The sequence below is a fragment of the Corvus hawaiiensis genome, chromosome 1, assembly GCF_020740725.1.
Source record: "Corvus hawaiiensis isolate bCorHaw1 chromosome 1, bCorHaw1.pri.cur, whole genome shotgun sequence".
Taxonomy (NCBI): Eukaryota; Metazoa; Chordata; class Aves; order Passeriformes; family Corvidae; genus Corvus; species Corvus hawaiiensis.
The window spans coordinates 89,121,082-89,142,909 of record NC_063213.1 but is presented as its reverse complement, the minus strand read 5'-3'; the positions used below and the strand labels follow the sequence as shown (position 1 = coordinate 89,142,909).

The 21,828-nt window shown below is 37.6% G+C and overlaps 1 protein-coding gene across 1 annotated transcript in view; it reads right to left on the bottom strand.

Moving 5' to 3' along the window:
* RPRD1A (regulation of nuclear pre-mRNA domain containing 1A) overlaps positions 1–21,828 on the bottom strand; it is a 44,081-nt gene that overhangs the window by 6,237 nt on the left and 16,016 nt on the right. The gene's annotated exons all lie outside the window — the stretch shown is intronic.

Genomic DNA, 21,828 nt, shown 5'->3' with positions numbered 1-21,828 from the left:
ACTAAACACAGTGAAAATACTAGAGATACCCAGTCAGTGGAACTGTAAACACTTGGTAACAGTACACAGGGTAAAAGCAGCATTCATTTTAGAATTCTGATGGCCAAAGAAGTCTTACACCTGTGAGTCCCTTGGGCCTACAAAAACCATCACTTGCTCACACTTGTCCAAAATGTTCTCTTCGGTGCAAGTGACTTCAGGACATGGCTGTGGAAATGAAGGTCTGTATCCGACACTGTATCCTTACAGTAATGCCCAAAGGCCACAAATACTGTACTGTTTCATATCTGATTTTACAGCAGCATCCAGAGGCCTCACTGACCGGACTCTGTGCAAGACTTGTAGTCTTTTGCCAGCACATAAAAGGCCAATCACAGGCATTTTCACTATGCATTTTAGCCCAAGTTGCAGAGACTCCTGACTATTATTTTAGGGAATAGATTTTAATGCCAGAGGAAAAGACCAGCTTCAGGTGTCATTGTTTACAAAAACAACCAATTTGGTGCTATACAGAATATTAGTCAACCAGAATCCCTATTTTCAGAAGCAGGATGCCTGGAGACTGATCACTGGGCAATGAGGATATTGAGGAAGATAGGAGATCTGGCCTCCACTGTGAAAGATTTACTACTGTAGAGAAGAGGATGAGCAGAACTGTAAGCAGAATCAATACACTCAAAAGGCCTAAAAAATCATAAAATATACTAACTGTAAAATCCCTCCTGCAGTTAATTCTTGTAAAGATCTGATTCCTGTCCAAGTTTATTCTCTATCAATGAGAAATGTAAAGCAACAAATCAGTATCCCACCATAAGCTTGAAGCCTGAAGCTAGGCAAACACACAGCCACTTAGTGACAGACTCAGCAGCTATATTCTTGCTAGACTTTACTCCAAAACCTGAAAAGTGCCTTATATTAGATTGTCAGTTGCTTGACTCCTTTAAAGTTCCCTTTAGCTGATAATAAATCATTTCCATAACAACACTGCATTTCTGACATCCAGCATTTTCCATATAAATTCTGCCTGGGACTTGTTGCCTAGTGACTATCAGCTTGATCAATACTACTAACAGTAGGTTCCTTTTCCTCACTAAAGAAAATGTTCCTCATAAATTCTGTCTCCCACATAAAACAGTCATCTTCCTCTCACCAACATCTCTGGCATAATGCACTCTTGGGAGTCAATTTTTTCCTTAAGCCTTCTCAGAAATAGGAAACTGTGAGAAAATTTGCTCCAAGTTTTTACTGACAAACTAGAGTAAATTTAAAAAAAGTAAGGTTTTATAGTTGATTATATTATTGATGCAGTATAAGGTACAGAATACAGTTTTAATCCAATTTTGGTAATCCAAAGCATATGCGAGATCTGAAACTGCAGGTTAGATGTTCACAGGAATCCTCCCCCACAAGCAGAAAAATTATTCACCTATCCAGAGCACCCCATTTCCCATGACACTCTTGAAACTATTCTAAAAATCACTGGAGATGTCCAGTGTTTATTACTGGTGAGCAAGTTCAAAAGAGGGCTGATTTTCAAGCACAGTGACTCAGCAGTTTTGAGGTATTTTCAAGGCAGCTGCTGTTCACAGTTTGATTCTATTTAAAACCACTAGTCTCTTCTGAAAGGGTTTGCTTGTGTATTTTTGAGGCTGTTATTTCAGTCCTGGCATTACCTAAGTAGTCCTGGACTGCTGGAATACAAGTATTAAGTACTCATTATCAACAGCGCTCACTGTATTTTTACTATCATAATAGCATGCACATGTACCTATAACCTTTTTCCTCAGCGTATATGTTGAGAGTGTGACTTAATGAAAGCAAAGGAGCAGGAATTGGGATATCTAGGTGTTATTTCTAGTATCATTGCTCCATTAGAAATGCTGGACATTACACAACCAAGTAACAACTTAATCCTATTTTTGACACTTTTAACTGTGGAAATCCTCATGGAGACTTAAAATTTCATTTTCACTATGCTGATTTTAAGATAAATTTCTAATTATCCTTGTATAAATGAGGCAAGATTTGAGCTACTTACTTCTAAGAGTCAAGGAGAGGTGGAAGTATGCTGCTTTCTTTTGTTACTCTGAGCTCAATTTGCATTTCTTCCTACCTATGGAGAACCTTACTCTTGGGATATATTGGCAACCTGACGTATGGAATTAAAGTCTCTTCAATTTCCCCAGTGGCTTAAGCTAACACTACTTTCAGGCAATATTTTTTTGTATTTCCAGTCAAAAGCAGGTTTATGAGATAATTAGAACTTCTTTTGCTCATTAGACTGCCACCAATTACTACGGTTTCCATTATTTGACAGTGTAGATGAATATTTTGTGAAAGCAATGCTAACAACACATGGATTCAGCACCTAGATTAATAGTGATTCTCTATCAAATCAGTACCAGGCAAAAAAGCAAAATAATTTTTGATTAGACACTACAGAAATCATAAATAATAAAAATGTGGGCAGGTCAAACAGGCTGTGCACTGCAGAGAATATATTCCCTTCCAACTAAAATAGATCTTTATAGAGATGTTCTACAATAGGAAGGTGGGACAGATAAAAAACCTGAAACTTCATGGATATGCTTTCCCTTTATAACATTGATATGACTTTGAACCTTCATCCGATCACCGAGGCTATGGAATGCACCAAAATACTGTGGTAGAATATGTATAGCAAAGCAAGAATAAAAGGTTTGCAGGAAAGACCAGTATTTAATCTGCATCCTTGTTAGCTACAGAAAGGTAAAGTAGAAATCAATACTTCAATACAGAAAAACAAAACCCAAAAGGCTTAAAAGGCTTTTGCATCCATGGCCTGTAAGTACAGAATATTTAAAACTGAGATCTCTGACTTTCTAGGCCCATTCCAGCCTTCAGTTTCAGGTGCAGATGTCAGAGCTGCATCACAGAGAAAAGGCTTCTCCTGCACTGTGTCCAACAGTGCAGAAACTACTAGAAATCTTCAAAGGTCCAGATGAAAGCAAATGTCATGTGACAGCCTGACATCTAGATCCTGAAGTTCAGAATCACAGTATTTGTTTATAGACTCTACCTTGCTAAAATCACATGCCTCACCCAGTCTGGATATTTTTCTGCAAGGAAGACTGACAACTAGACTTACAGGACTCAGATAAGCCTCACTATTACCTTGGAAAACAGATGAGCGGGTTAAATTTGGTGCTGTCTTTAAAAATTTGGTGTGGCTAACATTTGTCAGCAGTATGATTAAAAGATCAACTTATTTACCAGTTTAGGATAAAAAAACCCCTGAAATAACTTTAATTTAAGATACTGAACCAACATCCATAAGCTTCACACACACGGTAGAAGAACAAATGACAGTTATGACAAGCTTAGGAAAGGACAGACTTGGCTAACTTTCCATTGCACATTACCTACTTCCTAGAAAACAGATTTCTGGAAGAAAGCTTCAACTTTTTAGATATGATAATATCTAACTGTTTTGCATTTGGTCTTGCCACGTTTTGAACTAAGTAAATAGCACTGAAGCAATCAGCAACTACCTGGTGACTGCTTTGTTCATTCCTTTTTGTTCTATGCACTGCCCCATGCATTACTTACTGTACACATTATTCTGTGCATAGATTTACTAATATTCTCAGAGGTGTTCTAATATCAAGCTTCTCCATTACAAAACACAATTTTTTCTTCAGAGACCTTCTTTGAGCTGACAGATGAAAATGAAATGCATCCTCTAATTCTGGGTATCCCATTTTTCTTGGTAGTTACCGTTTCCAAGAACTTAACACTGCAAAGCAAATTTTCTAAATTAAGTTATTAAGTCAATAAAGTATTAGAGACTCCTCAGCTTGTCTGCAAACGAAGCAATAGGAAGCAATGAACTCAGAAGTTTGAAATCCACAAACTAAATTAGTGACCATCTGGGGAAAGTCTGATTATGCGACTTTGTCTACCATCAACTGTTATGCTGTGGTACAGACTGGAATACACTGCAGACCTTCAAATCACAAATTCCTCACTGGTATAGTAGCAGACAGGAACAAAGCATTTTATCAGGACATTTCCCATCTGAAGAGTGATTATCAGAAATGCAAAGTCCTTCACAGTGGCCACAAATTATTCTTCCCATTTCTTGAAAATGCAATTTTTGTCCAGCTCCTTCCAGCCTAAAGCAGTATCTCAAATCTCATTCATTGCAGCCTTGACTCCTGGTCTCCATCTCCATTCCTGGAACATTGCTCCTAGAACCAACTTTTGTCCAGCAAGGATGTTCAATGCCTCTCACACTCCTATCACAGCTGTATTCAGATACAATACAAATACAACTTGTTTTTGCCTGCCTCTTCCCATTCTAGCTTTTCTGATTCTGTATCTAAATTTCTCCCTCTCCGATCCTGGTCTCCATTTATCATTCTGTCTATAGTTCTGGCTCTGGTCACACCTGTTTCTCCCCAGTCCTATACTTGGCCTGTTCCTATTCTCCACCTATATAATATCTTCATCAGATCACCTCATACCAGTTTTTGCTTCCATTCTCTTAGTCCAAATGAATTCCAGTTCATTTCAGTCCCACATGATATTACACCCTTCTGGCTGGTCACTCCCTTCTCAGCCAGGTGATCTTCTAGTCCATTCTTTACTGTAATGTCTAGTCCTGGATCTCTTCTTGATCTCCACAGCCTCTGCTGCAAGTTCCATATAAACTTGTTCAAGTTTTGCATTCAAACCCATCACTCCCATCTCCCCATTACTTAAGACTCATGGGAGCCATGGACAACCCACCCATGGAAGAAGTTATTTGTTCTCACATCACAAAGAGCAAGTGGCCAAGCAGCTCATGATCAGCCTAGAGAACAACTGTACATGGTTGCAATTGCAGAAGTCTATTTTAGCAAAAGCTGGAAAACTCTAACAGAGATTTTCACAGAAGTTAGCAATGTTTTAAGTAATTGCTGATGAGCATATTAAAAGTAAGATTTTTCCAAAAGCTTGTAATTTCATTAAATTGAGGCTCATTTTCATTAGTACATGAAAATGCATGTCCCCTTAGAAAAAAGGATTTCCCCATTTCATAATAATTTGAGAAAGAACATAAATTACTTAATCTCAAAGGTAATTTTTAAAGATTTTTTTATTATAAACTTGTCCTTAGCCTTTCTGTTGAAGACTGTGCTGCCAAAAAGTTGCTCAGTGTTTGGAAAAGTAGAAGAAAAGAAAACAGGACTTGCAAGCCTTCAGGGAGGTGGTGGAGTCTCCATCCCTGGAAGCATTCAAGAGGCACCTGGATCTGATAGTGGGTGATGTGGTTTAGGGGTTACAGTGGTAGTGGCTGGGTGGATGGTTGGGCTGGATGGTCGGGCTGGATGGTCTTGAAGGTCTCTTCCAATCCTGACAATTCTACAAGTGAGCTTAATTAGCAGGGATATTACCAGGCTGACTTATATTTATCTCCCCATAATCATAAAAGGTCGGGGGTGATGAAGAGTAATTTATAAAATAAATTACTATATACAGACATTGATTTAATTAGACAATCTCTATGGGAATATGATGTAATTTAAAGCATTCCAGGATGGCAGATATGAGCAGCAGCTGAAATAAAAGATGCCTGCCTGAGGTTAAGCTTGGTCTCCTTGTGTTTCATTATCTGATACAGCATTTATTTAGCCATTGTAATAAACTCAAAGCTATACACTTCCAAGAGATGCTTAAATTATACTGAATTCTTAAGTTTCAAATACTGGCTGACAGAACGAAGCTTTGGAGAACTTTTGATGATAAGTAATCAAGTACTTCGGAACAATTCTGAGCAATTTTGCTCACATACTGAAGTTGCTACTCCATACAGACACACAAAGGATAAAGCAGAACAGTTTTGAAAATAAGAAAATAAAAAAATTTTAATGGCTAGAATCTTATAGATAGCTTCTTGAAGTTTCACCTACTCACAAATGATCTACAGGAAATCCAAATTAAAGGGTATCAGTGTTTAATTTTAGAAGAATGTAAAACTACTGAAAAATTTGGATGGTCTATTAGAAAAGCATGCTTTTAACAATGCATTTACAAACAGTTGTGTAAAGTCTTCAGGCTCAAATATTTACTGTACTTAACAGATGAACTGTAAAAATTGTGTGTCAGACATGCATTCCTCATTTCATGCATCCCTTGCCTGTAGGTCATTACAACAGTCTCCGATCCAACTTCAGATTTCGCATGTGCAACTCATCTTTCTCAACCTAATTCTGTTAAGTGTTGAACCACAAAAATGTGGACTGCAAAAAGCATTATTTAGCAGACACAAATGGACATTTTAAAGTATGAAACTGCTGTAAAGCCAAGATTACATGTACTTATTTTAAAGATGAAAGTGACTCTGAGAATGAAAGTTAACACTGCAGGTCACTAGGTAGGGATTTATCTATTGCTAGCCAGGTTACAACTTTCCCAGATCTTCTTCCTTTGTCAAAGACAGATGTACATAATGTAGAACATAAAACCTAGTTTTATTGTAACAAGGCTAAGCACTAGTGGCAGTCTAATCCAAGCAGCAGAGATCTTAAACCAAGGTAACATATATATTGCAAACGCAGTATAGAACCACTCCGTGCTAACCTGTGGGTTAAGAAAGAAAGAAAATGAGAACTGTTTTATTCAAAGCATTCTAGTGACCTGTATTAGCTTTATTCAGGGTGAAATAAATAAAGGCAATGCAGATACAGGACCCCAAATTTCTGCTCCAGGTGAGCACACACTGGTGACCTTGTTCATTTAAATCATCTATCAGTGTAGGGTCTATCTGCACAAAGCTCATCTTGGACATTTTGAAGAAACTCTTCCAACTACTCTTTTTTTTAATGATTCATGTCTGTCTTTTCCAAGTTCATTAATTATTCCTATCCAGCCCAAAGAAAGCTGCGAAAGACAGCCACCTTACAATTTCAGAACAGTCTCACTTGAAGAGAATGTGGTTTTTGAAGATTTTTTAAAGAATAGTTCTCAAAAGAGGTCAAGAAATGCTGTGGGCCATCCAATATGTGTACACGCTAATGAATTTTATCAGCTAGACAGTTTCACATTACACTTGTCAACTCATTCTCACAGTTTCATTAAGTAGGTTGAACCACCCATTTTAGATACACGGATTCTCAAGAGGAGAATTAAGTTACAGCTCAAAGATAAGTATTCACAAGCCTGATTTGCTTAATGATAGCTGAATATGCTCAGTGTCAACTGAGAATTGAAAATATAGTTTACATGACTAACGATAATAATTCTGTAAGACAAACTGTTGATACGCTACATAGTGATTTTTGTGTTTTTCTCTCATTTTGTGTGAAATAGATACTTCAAATGCAGTGTTCAGGAACAGGGATGGGAACATAAGAAAGGTAAAGTTGGAAAGGAGAACTATACAGCAGCAGTAGATACTCTAATTCACTTGCCCCTCATATGCCCTGTGGGAATACCTCCAGTGAAAACTCTACTATGCATGAAGCAAGCAAACAACTGCACCTCTCCCATGACCAACAAGAGAGAATCATAATCTAAATTTTCGAAAAATGTGCATAGATACAAATTCTATAATTTAAAGAATTATAGAGAAAAGTGCTTTTAAAGAAAGTGCTTACTCTCAAGCTTTAGTATTAAAACAGTGTGACTAGAAAAACTTGCCTTAACAAAGTGGTACCAACAGAGAGCACTGAACAATTCCAAGAAAAATTCATAATGAAAAAGTCCCTTATCAATCAACCAATTTCAGGCAGCAAATTTGGCACGCCCACATGTTTTTTACATTATTTACCCAATTCCAAATTGCTCAAATAGCTGGTTTTATTTTATAGTAAGAAAGGTGTTAAAAGAGGTTGTCAGGGAAGAAATTATGAGCAACCAGAGGAAAAAAAAGGTCTAGAGAGAAAGCAGAACATAGAACAAGTAAACAACATTAAAAAGAACACGGAAGACATTTGTAGTGTTTTTCTCAACTTTTCTTTCCCATTATGAACTATTTTGCTCCCAAAACCCTACAGATTGCAATAACCCTACTAATGCACATCTTTCTGTGATCTACTGATAAAACATGTATCAGGAGTTAGCAATCACGGAATTACAGAAAATGCTGAGTTGGAAAGGACCCACAGGGATCACTGAGTCCAACTCCTGCCCCTGCATAGGGCCACCCCAAGAGTCACACCATGTCCTGAGAGTATTGTCCAAACACATCTTGTACTCATTAGGCTTGGTGCTGTGACATCATTTCAATCTGTCTTAGCTTTTAAAAGCATCTTTCATGCATTCAAGTCATCTATACTTTACTAAAATGATCTTTAAAATCATTATCCTGATTTATATAGAGCTCTAGGAGTATCTGTGGGGTTTTCCATTTTGTATGTCTATATTCCTATCCAATTGTGGATGAAATGACCTTGGAAGATCAGGTCATGAGGCAAACACAGTAAGTTAAATGTTGTTACAGTAATTTACTACTAAGATATTTACAAACAAAATCATGAGTAATTCAGTAGACTTGTTACTGGGGGGAAAAAGCAAATAATGCAAAAAATTCCTTCATTCTTCATGTTTACACAGTGTCAAAAGAAATAGAATTATTCAAAGTAGTAAATCACTTAAATTCCCTTTTTTTGCCATGTGCTTCTTGAATGTCAGAATGCAAGTCACTTGGGTATATTTTCACCAAGTTCATTACCCTGGGTTTCCTGTATGACAGACAGTCCAATCTTCTCTCTTATTCACACTAAATCCACTCTCACAAACTTGATACTGCTTTAAATTTGTACCGAGAGTTCTAGAGAAAACCTCAGCCTCTACTTCCATTTGTACAGCCTAAAATAAGAACCTGTACAACTTCTCATTTAAAAAGTTGGTTTTCCTTACAATGTTTTAGAAAAGCAGGGTTTTAGCAGATTTGATGTCCAAATTGCAAAGTAATGATGTCAATCTCATATCACTGGTGAGCTGCTTCCAATTCCCTCAGAAAACAAGACCTGAAGTAGCAATGGAAACAGCACTCCTGCTGCAGAAAAGGGTTTACCATGGTGGCAAACTGAATTGAATACAAATCCAGTACACAGGGCTAGTATAGCAATTTAAGAACTTTTTTATTAATTGTCTATCCCTACTTGCTCAATAAACCTTTAAGGCTGGTCTCTCCATAGACTCATGCTTCCAGCAGGTCTGAACCTGCAGCTCATGCTCAGGCAAGAACTGGACTGACTAGCTGGCACAGCAAAACCCGCCCGCCAGGACCTGTTTTAAGATTTCTGGTGTGCTGGGCATGATCTGTGGCAGGCTAGAGTGTCTGTTTATGAAGAACTACACAAATGCCCTCTGGGCATATGTTTCCAGCCTGCCATGAGGTAGATGGATTGAGTAACAGACCTGAGTGTGCCACCTTTCCGTCACTCTGCAGTGCAATGTCATGCAAAGCAGCAACATTTCCCCATATAGGGCAGGAAACGTGACAACGAACAGCACTAAATCCAAGGTACACGTGGTAAATTACTTATGATTTGGCCATGACTTACAATAAAATATAAAGACTCACACCCAAACTTAAGATACCATCTTAAAGAGTAACCATACAACTCACCATGCATTCCAAATTTTTAGATTTTTTTTTTAAAGGGCTTGCCTTGCAAAGTAAAAGGTAGTTTCTCTGTTGACACCCCTCAAACCAAAGCTAGCCAGGCACCACAAGCTGGAGGGCACAACAGCCCAAATGAGTCCCTCAGTGACTCCCAGCCGTCTCTAGCAGGTCTTTGATGGTGCAATAGCATAGCAAGAGGAGCCCCTACTGAGAGGGCAAGTACCTGCTGATGGTGCAGAGAGGACACATCTGTCATCCACTTTCACAGCTAAAAAGAACAAAATCATGTTTTTGCTGCTGTTGAGGGAAAGTGACTTGCTCACAGCTACGTTATCAAGAAGAGTCAAGACCACAGGACCAAATAAAACCAGCAAAAAAACCCTCCTCACAGTCATTCATGTGTAGGTGGAAAGCTGCAACTGTGTAGGGCATATTTCATTATGTTTCCAAATGAACTGAAATTTGGAGGAGGAAGTTCATTGTGCACCATGGCAAAAGCTGTGTGATATTACATAAAAGCAGACTAGGTACCCCAATGTTGGAAGAAAAACCATTTTCAATCACTCGTGTGCCATGAAAAAAGGAGCAACATGCTTTAACAAGTACATCTGTATGCAGCAGCATAAGAAAAAGCTTGTCTGCCATTAAACATTTTGAGGGACATGAAGAACATGTCTCCTGAGGAAATTATTTCAGGGAGACTCTGGACCCCACAGCATTCTCAGAATTGCAGAGTATCCCTTCCTCCCACTGCAGCACTAACTCCCACTGCCTACTAACCCTCACAACAGTTTGTCTGCGTGCATGTTTTTCATGAGTAGCTTTGCTTTTACTGGAGCTCTAATGAAATTCAGTATTTTCTAGCAATCTCCTACTGAAACTCGGGCACTAGCTCACATGGAGAATATGCTCTAGATTTTGAATCATAGAATACAATAATGATTTCTTAAATTAGAAAATAGATATTTAAATGGTAAGCCTTTATGAATTACTTTGAAATATGCAAATCTGGAGTTTGTGCTCACCATTTTGTAACTGAAGATTGTAAAACCTACATTACGAACATCAGTCTTTATTACTCCTGGTATTTTTAAGAGTAGCTTCTGTAAACTCTCTTGCTCTTTTAGTTATATACCTAACTGGATGATAGCTATTCAGACTCCAGAAGACAATGAATACTTTCAGGCAAATCCAAACCTGAAGCTGAAGTGACCAAGATTATTCTACAGCCCATGTATGGATTTACTCTCAGAAGCCTAAGAATTATTGCTTACTATTTCACAGAAACACAAGGTTGAAACCTACAGCTGCCATTGAGCATGTACACTTTTTCTGATCATGCTGCATGAGAAGAACATTAATTTTCCACTGAGTACAGCAGCTACTATTCAACATGTCTTCAACAGTTTGGGGCTAGAATATTTGCCGAGTTGTACACGCACACACAGAGCGCAGAGGACATGAACGGAGTGAGATGTTCCTAGTCAGCAGTGACAGGAATCTTCTCTATCTTAAACTGTTAGATTTGAAAAAAAAAAATTGCTAGTAATATTTTTGTGGTTTACATATGGATCAACACAATAATTTTCAACTGGTTTAAAAGCAGTTGCATGATCCAATATTAGTAACACTGATTAGCCAAATAATAAAGCAGCATCCTTCTAGGACTCAAGGACTAAGCACAAAGCGTAACAACTCTACTGGAGTGTGGACTGGGAAAAAAGGAAGATCTTGGTCTTCCAGAAAACTGGCCTGGATTCCTCTCTTTGCATAAGGCAGAAGACACTAATCAACCGTAAGATAAAGAAGTTTCAGGGTGCTCCTTTCTAGAAATGCTGAGAGCATGGGTACAAAGCAGATGTAGAAGACTGCACATTAAATTTTCAATGACATTTGGATGACTTCAATCTACATGCACTGCAGCAAGGGAATGCATTAACAAGCCATATAAATTACAGGTGAGAAGCTAGCCAGGAAACCAAAGGAGCAGTGTTTTAAAGACTACTGTCTGAAGCATAGCCTAGTCATGTTAAATTTCTTGCTGCTGTGTTCTAAGACAGCACTATCGTACAAGAAGAAATCCAGAAAAGCAGGAATTGCTGCTTCTTAAGAAGAAGGTGTTGTCTGAAAAAGCTCAGGCAGGTTCTCAAAACCAAACCTGTATGTAGTGACTGTACCTTCTGCTTTGGGTGTGCACCTGCATCACTACTTTATTCCACAATCTTTCAGCCTGAGGATAAAAGTCTTTGAGGTAACATTGACTGAGCAAGAATGTTTGATTTCTTCCACAGGTAAGGTTATAAATAGGGACTTTCCATTCCTTCATCTTCAGATGAACTAAGCACAGTAGTTGTGTTATCACAAGAGAGCAAACGACAGGTATACACACAGACAGAATTGAATTCTCTCTACAGAGGTTGCATCTAACATCATCCTATGCCAAATGATGCGTTTCTCTACTGGAAATGGCACTCTATTCACTACATGACCTCTGACAGCAAATACAAGAAATGTCTGGCTTTCAAGATGACATGCTAAATTGTTTTGTTTAAACAGTGTATACAATGCTAATTACAGTGGTACAGCTCCTAGATTTAAATACTCTAAAACTAAAGACTGTTTGATGTCCCACCATTTTAAAAAACAACAGCAGCAACAAAAATCACCACAACAGAAGTTGTGTCAGCAGAAGAAAGAAAATGAGGAAAGAGGAAACCATGATCTACTGGCACTCATCCAGCATCTCTCACACTGGTTATTATGGAATCATAGATGAGTAAGACTAAACAGGTATGTCTGGAAGCTATGTGCTGAGTATCAATTTAAAAAAACCCCTGATTTCCTCTGGATGACAAATACTCCAAAATAAAGTTGATGATGGCACAGCTTGCCAAATTTAGCTATCGAATATGCTGGCCTTTTGAGCTACCACCTTTTGCCCATGGTTCACTACAGCTGAAGGATGTCAATTACCTGCATTAGAAAACAGGTAACTTAAGATGGAAAATTCCATGTTTCTAGAACATATCTAGAATGTAAGCTGGGCTTCACCTTGATTCTCTGAAATCTTGGGCAATGAAAAGCACCAGCTTTCACTGTTGAGTCTGGATGTGTAGGACAGCAAAGACAAGGTGGAGGGATGCAAAGAAAAAGGAGATTCTCTATGAATGCAATGCTCTCAGTGGTCTCTTAGTGACCATGGTTTGAGGAGAATGCAGAATAAATGATAGTGCACAAAAAAAGAAATAAAGCAATGGGTCATTATATATAGCAAATAGGGATGTGATGCAGAAAATGACTGATTTCATATCTACTGCCTTTGCAGAATCATTCCTCCTACTCTGGTAGCTACTAGCAACCTAGAAATAAATTACATCAAAACTCTGTGTTTGAAACATTGCCAAGTGTAACACTCGGGGGAGTTACACCGTCTGCTGTCTCCTGCCTTCTACCTTCTTCAGGATCAAAGGGCTCACATTTACTGAGAACATGACAGTTCTGAGGCTTGTCTTTAAGGAAGTTATAAGGAGCTCAGTGTTCCACATAAAATGTGAGAACTGTTTAAAGGCATAAATAACTGTGGTAACAACAAACAATGACGTCCCTCTACTTCCTTTGCTGTCCAATGAAGTATTTGGGCTGGAGTAAAATGAACCTTTGATACTGACTGAAGAGAAACAAAGGAAGAAATACATAATTAGGAATGGAAAGTGGTAATGAGAACCTAACACTTGAGGAAATAGAGCCCAATAAGCATCTACTTAACCTGTAGGACCACAGTCAGATGTAAATCTTGATTCTCCAGCCCACTTCACATTATTTTATTGCTATTTTTGACATGTTGTTAAAGTTCTATTTTTAGAAGTGACCTTAAAATAAAGGTCTTTTGAAGGGCAGAACTCAGAACTCAATGCTTATCTCCAACTTTCAATTCTGTTTTTCAAAACTGTCTTTCAATGTCATAAGTAACTAAGCAGCCACTACACATTTTCTACCCCAAATTCTGCTTCCAGCCAAGCTTTAAAACTGTAGCATGTTCTGACTACAAAGCCGATTCTCCACACATTTACAGGGTAACATAAAAAATCTGGTCTGGATGCATGGGGAGGAATGAAAAAAATCCCACCAAAATACAGAGGGAAATGTCTAAATTCTGGGAAGATCTAAAGCTTAATTTTACAGTGATTTCTATCCATTTGTTAACACCAGCCTATACTTAAATCAAGAGATGCACAGAATAGTTTTAAATACTTCAGGATTTGTGCTAAATCACAAAATACTGATTAATATCCCAGCCCTCTGGTGCATAGCTACAGTAATGCCCACAATTATTTTAGAAAGCTTGTGGCATTTCTCCTACTTCTCAGCTTCCTCTCTCACCCCCATTTAAAAATTATGTGTATACTATGGAAAACAAACTCAACTACAGAGGGAGAGTGCATCTCTTGCCTTGAGAAATAAGCCTGATTCAGGGAGAGATTATTTGGGCCAGATAATGTTCTTAACAGCACTTTATCTCATCAGAGTCCTTATTTCCCCCATTAACCAAAATGTAACATACTTGTCTCTGTCTAAAACTTGGTAATACATTCCTCTCCTACCTATGCCCCTCAAAAATACCATTCTCATTGCACTGACTTAAGGTGTATCCTTTTCAGTTTGGTAGCACAGAAGTGCAGAAAAAGAAGTAATCAAAATTCCTTTTTGACACTAACAAAATGTTTCAAATGTTTCCACTGAAATATATACCATCTCATTCCAAATTCTGAACATCATCTTCAATCTCAAAAAGTTTTAACATCAGATTTTTCTTCTATTTGTGATGGAGGGATGTACTCTATTAGATAATAGGGTTATCATACTAGTGTGCATAAGGTTGAGGGGTTTTATAATCAATTCAAATTCATAATATATTTCTAAATTACAAACCCAGTCAGAATGTAAGAACCTGCTGTGATGTCAGTTTCACAGATGAAGAAAATTAAACAAAGATGTTTTTGTGAAAAAACTGAAGAATTTAATAGTGAATCAGGCAACAAAATAAAACAGCTAGTGGTATTGGAGAGAATACCTCAAACACTGTCTCCTTAGATTCCTTACTTTCAAAGAAACAATTTCAATGCTATCATTACAGACAACAATTTTACACCCACAGCAGTACCATTTATTCAAGATGGGGCAGCACAGCGGTAAAAGACCATTCAGTGAACTATGATGTGACCTGGTTCCTCTAAACAAACAGCCAAATGTCCCATCTCCATCCCAGTTAGTCCAATTCTCTATCCCACAGTAGCTCCCAGCCAGTGTGCACCCTCCAACTCTCCCCTTTCCACCCCACTATTCTTTGATGTCTTCTACGTCACCTAACTATTGTTGTGGCAAAGAGCAGTGGAAGTTATGGCTGGTTCCATGCTCCATAGGCTGACTAGCATGGACTGAGGGGAGAAGAGCTACTGCAGCATTTCTCTGGGCCTCTCTTCTCTTTACATATTCACAGAAGTAATTTTATCAAACTTGCAAGAGCTAAATAATTAGGATTGCTTCCTGGCCAAAGGAAAGAACTGATATGACTGGCAATGTAACTGCAACAGTCAAGCCTCCCAGGAAATCGGACAATACCTGTAAGCCCTATGTAACAGCAATTCACTCCCTCCTCTTCTGCCAATCACTGCCAGCAATAACTGAGAAATATTAGAAAAATGTTTTGCCCTCTCTAGTAAAGTCAACTTCATGCATTTTTTATGTCAGAGATACATCTTCAAACTATATAAATAAAATGAAATTCTAAGACAACACAGGAGTTCATTTACAGGATTTATACATCATCCTGTGTTGTTTCTCTACATTCTGCTTCTCCTTATTTCCATTAATTTTACTCCACAGCACTCCAAACTTTGGCAGTGGAAAAACTTTACCAACTCCAAGCTAGACAAATACAGTATTTTTTTTTACTTTTGGAAGAACTGAAAAACTTCACATCTGCTTCAGTCAAATGCAAAAGTAAATGTACTCTGGCTATTCCTTTGGTTTAAAATAAAGTTTTAAGGCAAGGACCATGGTATACACTTATCAGGTGGTGGTGAGCACTCCTTTGACTTCCATTTCTTCCTGGCTAAGAAACAAATTCTCAGCAAGCACTACAGCTGTGAGATACATTGTTCCCTCACTGCTGCTAAAACAGCATTCAACTACTCTAACATCACACCCCCCAGAATAACTACTGACTCAACTTCAAAGAACAGTCAGAGAGCTGGTGTTTCAACATTGTCCTCAACCTCAACTCACACTTTCCAAGCCGTTCACCCCACTCTGAAGACACATGTGCGATACCCCAATCAATGAGAGAAATCCAGGTATGAAGAAAATAACCCAGCTTCTTAACACATTTTGAAATAGGGTGCCAGCAAAAAAAAAAAAAGGAGAAAAACCCCCACAAAAACAAAAAACCACACAAAAAACCCCACCCACCCAAAATAAAAAAAACCCAACCCAACCACAAAAAAAACCAGTGGGCATGTGTCTACATGATCATAAAATCTCAGTTTCCAATCAATACAAGAATAAATACTTCTGCAAGTAGCTGTACCATCATGTGAAAGTCCAGTTCTCCTCCTCCCATTCCACCCTCTTTTGATTCACACCTCATCATGTGTTTCAGCATGGAGGCAAGCCTTCCAGACTAGATTCTCTAGGAAAAAAGGCTATCATTAATCTTGGAGATTAATTTTCAGAATCAGGCCAGTATTAACTAATTGCAGTTGCTACTAGCTGAAAGGGAACATTACTCAATGTTCTGTATTTCATCAATAAGCTTTAACAGAAAGATAGTTTTTAAGAACTGGGTTTTTCAGCACAGTCCAGCTAAGAACTATGTTCCTTAACAGTTTTCATCTTTTCTCAGCTGGTGCTCTTGACCTACTGCACCATGAAGTGGCCTACTGTTCTCTAAGCTTTTTAGGAATGAGGATTAGCTGATTTTATTGTAAAAGTCTGGATATTTTGAAGTAAATTCCCCAGGTTTAACTAAGACATTAGTGCAACTGTGGTGCTTTGCTGGTTTTGATTTGTAAAATTCAGTTTCACTGAGTCCTACTGAAGAGTATTTCTGCCCTCTGCAATTAGCCATAGCTGAAGAGATGGAAGTTGTCTGCAACAGTCACAATAAACCCTGTGGCTAGTTTAGTAGGACCATTACAGAAGATCATAATGAATTCAAACTAGGAAAACAGAATAGCTTTCGTTTCTGATTAAAGCAGTTTGACTATGAACTCTTTCATTTCTATTCATGAGCCCAATTCTTACAACAAAATTATTAAAACTAAAAATTATTCTGATCTGTCATGCAATATTCACATGTATTCTTGAATGTTCTTCTTATTTCCCGTGATATTTTGCCCATAAGTGATGGGCTTAATAGTAGACAAATTTCAATTAAAGCTCTGGGTTTAAAGAAAAAAAAAAAGAAAAAAAAAAGAACAAAAAAACCCCACCCAAAAACAACCAAACAAAAAAAATCCCCACACTGAAAGTGCACTGTTCTTACACACTACAAAATGTCAACTCCAAAAGAGGAATATTTCACTCATGTTTTTTTTTTTAAATGCAAACAGGTTTTTGTCATAAAAATGGCACCTATACTTACTAATTAGTTTGTGGAAATTAACATTTCTTACTTTCCCCTATGCTGACGTTAAAATACAACATAACAAAAGGTGATACATTAACAGGCTCTGAAAATATTTGCCACCTCAGACCATTACATAAGATGATGAATTATTTTCTTATGCAGAAGTGAGAACAGGGGTAAATGTGAGCACTCTGCCCAAGATCTACAGTAACTGGATGCACACATGCCAACTCACAGCTACTTGCTGTCCACCTGAAGACTGCTTCCTTGCTGTGTACATTCAAATTCTCCAAAAAAGTATCAGCTGTCCAGAACAGCATGAGTGCCACTATGTTCTACATCAGATTTTACACAATTGGCTTCTTCTGTAAGCACTGGAGTAGTTTTGAGTGAAAACATCAGAAGCCTGCAATAGAATAAAATCTGTTTTGTGTTGTTTCAGAGAGGCTGAGAGAAAAAGCAAGCTGATGTTCTAGCCATTTCTCTTCTTTCTTCTACCAGAGATTTCTAAAAGCAGTTCTCATTAGCCCTTCCAATCAACCAGGCAAACCATTATCAGAAATGGAGCAAAAAAATGTAATGATTGTTATAGGTCATAGTAAAGTGTAACTCAAGCATAGTGCTTCCTTTTAATACAGAAGCTCGTTAGACAAAAAAACCCTTATTTATAATAAAGTTTCTAGATCTTAGTGACAGCAGAAACATTAAAATAAATACAATTTAAAACTGTAGAAGTTGTTTTAAAACAACTTTTGAGTATCAGCCTAACAACAGAGGCTTTAATTTGGACACTATTTAAAGAGAACTCTTAAGGAGCACAGCTTTTGAGTCAACTACAACTATCTTCAAATACACACTGGCTTATTTTCCTATTAAATGAAACAACCAGAAGACATTAACTAAAGCAACCTATTTTCATTCAGTTTTTTTATACAAGTAATCTCAAGTTCTGGAACAGAGCTTTCCAACATCCTCCCTTCCCTCTCCCTTTCCATACATAACATCAAGGGTTTTTTGAACTAGATTACAATGTTTCTTTAGTAACTCCCAGAGAGAAAGACCGATGTCTAGTCTGCCTAGAATGACTACCTGTCACTCAGTGTGGTCTTATGTTCCTATTTAGAGCTCAACAAGTAATTTCAAAAGCAAGTTTCTAACTGTAGGAGAGATACAAGCAGGGTTTGCAGTTCTGCTTTGTATTGAAAATACAGATAAAAAAGAAAAATCTTTAAATTTATTGTCTACCGACGCAAACATCAGATTTAAAAAAAAACTTAAACAGTAACAATATTACTGTTGGAAATTAGGGATTGCAGAAAAGGCAGTTTGAATTTGAAAAATCTCACTGCTATTACTGATGTAAACAGGCACTACAGTATCAGTATTTCCTACATCAATTTCTTATATCCAGGTTTTCTTTTTATTCCAGCAAACTCCTGATCAAAGCAAAGGAAGTATCTACTGCAGAATGCACTACAGAAAAGTCACTTGCCAATCTACAGCTGTCCTTCAAAAAACTTCAGTTCAAGTTAGAGCACTGATTATTCCCTTTATAATTTCCCATCATCTCAGATGTTTGCACAAGGTTTTACATACCTGCAAAACTTGTTCTTCTGAGGATGACACAGATAGATCCATTCATTTTGATTAACAGTATGAAGTTTTTGGCTGGCAATAGCCAGGAACATTCTGGCTAAAAGTCACACAAACAACAGCAAGTCCTAGCTAGTCAAGACCAGTATCTTCTCCCAATGTTTTTATAATGAGGAATTCAAAATGCACCTCAAGGGTATTAAGTACCTGGTATCTTGTGGTATCTCATACATATATACCTTTTTTTCCCCCCTTTCAAATAAAAACTAATGGGTAGGTTGCAGAGTGAAAGCTAAAAAAAGTTCACCCTTCACAAACAATAAGGGTGAAATGGAAAAAAAAATATAAAATCTGTAACATTTTTATTACCTTGTTTCAAAACAAAAGTATCTTGAATGACAAACAATGCTATAAAATGTGATGAATTGAAGCAAAAGTTTATCTTTATTTTACAAGGAGGAGCAAAGTACAAACTACAACCTGTTCAATCTGTTGGAAAAGCCAGGATTTATATTCACATATCTGATAAGTCAATTTAAAAGGTGGAAGCCTTCAAGTGTTTCTGCCGCTCTGAATGTCAACAGTGAGCTGTGAAGTCTAATATTCTTTTAGGTACAAACTGAGTAACTCTATACTATGGTATCTGAGGCTGCAGTCAATAAGTCACTATATGAAAGAGGTATATTTATTGCTCAAGTACAGAGAAGTTATAAATTTGTTATAAAAATGGGTCAAATAAGCATTATTCTCATAGAACAGGTACAACACAGGGGAACAAAATGCACTGACCATTTGACTTTGCTTTTTTGTGTTTGTCATTAAGGGCTGCTGTTTCTCCACTCTAGTCTTGCAAATTACTTCTCTGAAACTCTAAAACTTTTATCTCCTGTCACTGAAAAAAGTGCTTATGGAAACTAAGCAACCACATCTAAAAGATAGGTCAGCAACCTGTAAGAACACTTAGCAAGCCTACTTCTACTGCAGATAAGGGATGCAACCTATGTCTTATTTTAAACATCCCCTCAACTTAACTTCTAACTTCTATTTCAGTGGTCACTTAATTCTCCCCAGTCACCTTTAGGTAGGTAATCCAAACTACCGATCTTACCGAAATTTAGTTTTGTTTTTTAAAGAAACACAACCCCAGTGCCAATATTCACTAAAGGACTTGCACTGTGCAACTCAAACCATTTACACTACACAAAGCCTCTCAAATGGCCATTCAAATAGCCAACCTATAAGCAAGGGATTTCAACCAATCTACACAAATATCTAAACACAGTGGTCTGTTCCTGAATCACATTCCATTTTGTACATGGCATGATGGGGAGAGCTAGAACATAAACAATATATGCATTAAAGATCTTTAGCCTACAGTTCCTTCCTGATGGTCAAGAGCTACATATATTTCTCTGAAAAACAGCGCAAGTTACTTGAAACTGGGACACTAGAGAAAGAAAGTAATTTTGGTGAAGGCTCTCCCCCCTTTATAATAAAAACAGACATCCAGTCATATTCCCCTCAGCCTAACAATATCTGCCTTGACTCAAAAGACACCTTTCAGTAAAAGACATAGATTCCCTGAACTGCAAGCAATGCTAAGTCAGCTTCAGTTTCTGAAGCTGCAATCTTGAAAAAAAAAATGAATACAATCACTCATCATGTCAAGAGATCACACGACAGGGTCTGTTTGTACCACTATTAGGTACCACTATTTCTGTTATCAAGCATGTATCAGATCTCAAATAAGCAAAACAGTCCTAGGGAGTTTGGATGAACCTTCCTGACCACTTCCTGATACCTCCCAGCTACCATTTCTGTAATCACTGCACTGTTACCTGCTCAGCTCCAATTCCAGACTGAGTTACTGCACTGTTGCCACATTTACGGAGTTGTAGATCACCTACAGTGCTGCAAACTCCACCCCATAACAAAAGGCAGTGTAGGGCTCATCCTACAAATCAATCTTCAACCAAAGCTCAGTAAAATAATTTAGATGCTCAGATTCAAGGTTATGAAAAAATTAATCCCAATTAGCTGGACTTGAAAAGTACAAAGCATAATGGAATATATTACCCTAAGTAATCTGTCACTGAACAAAAAAACCTGACATACAAACATACTAGAGAAGAGTAAGGGGGTATAAAGAAAAAAAAAACCAGCAAGAAAAGCACTACAGTCTGTGATAACATGAAGGCCATGGTGAAGGGCAACAGTAGACAATAGTACCAATCCAGTCTGGTATTGCAAAACAAAACTTAAGGATAAGAGGCCTGTTATACCACTGCTACCCCTAAACTGTTTGCTTAACATTTCTGTCTGCATTTGAAACCATTAAGTGTGAACTGAGCAGGAGAAAAAAAAGTCTTTCAAATCCAGAGCTAAAGTCAAGGCTAACTGCTTGCTGTTTATCTGTAAAATCCCAAGACAAAATTAAAACCTTTAGGAAGACAAGTCAAGCTATATGGAGCCATAAAAGCTCAGTCATGAAATAAAAGTGCATTGAACATAAAATATTCTCTCAACATGCTAAGAAACCACAATTAAAACCAGATGTGTGAGCATAAGAATATGAATACTGCTTCTAGAGCTGTAGAAAATCAGAAATGCAAGACAGCAACATTAAGTGCTTTAACTAAATACAAGCTGCTAAATCAGAGCAGGCTTCCCAAAGTAGCACTTCCTTCATAAAATTTTGGACCTAGTGACAAGATATTCCCAAATTTAAAGTGGTAAGGTGATGAGAGTGTGCAAGAAACTGTATGTCCACTACATGCTAAGTGTAGCAATACTACATCTTTCCAAAAGGTCAAAATAAAGGTGAGAGGGTGTCTTGTGATCCCCTACTCACACCTACCGTTCATGAGTCATGTAAGATTTCCAACTATCAAACCCTTTATTTGAAATTTAGTAAGAGACTATTTACTTTATAATCCATGAGTCTGGGGCAGGGAGAGGCAAAAAGCAAAGAAACATGAGAGAACAGTAAATCAAGTTCTTCTCTTGTTCACGC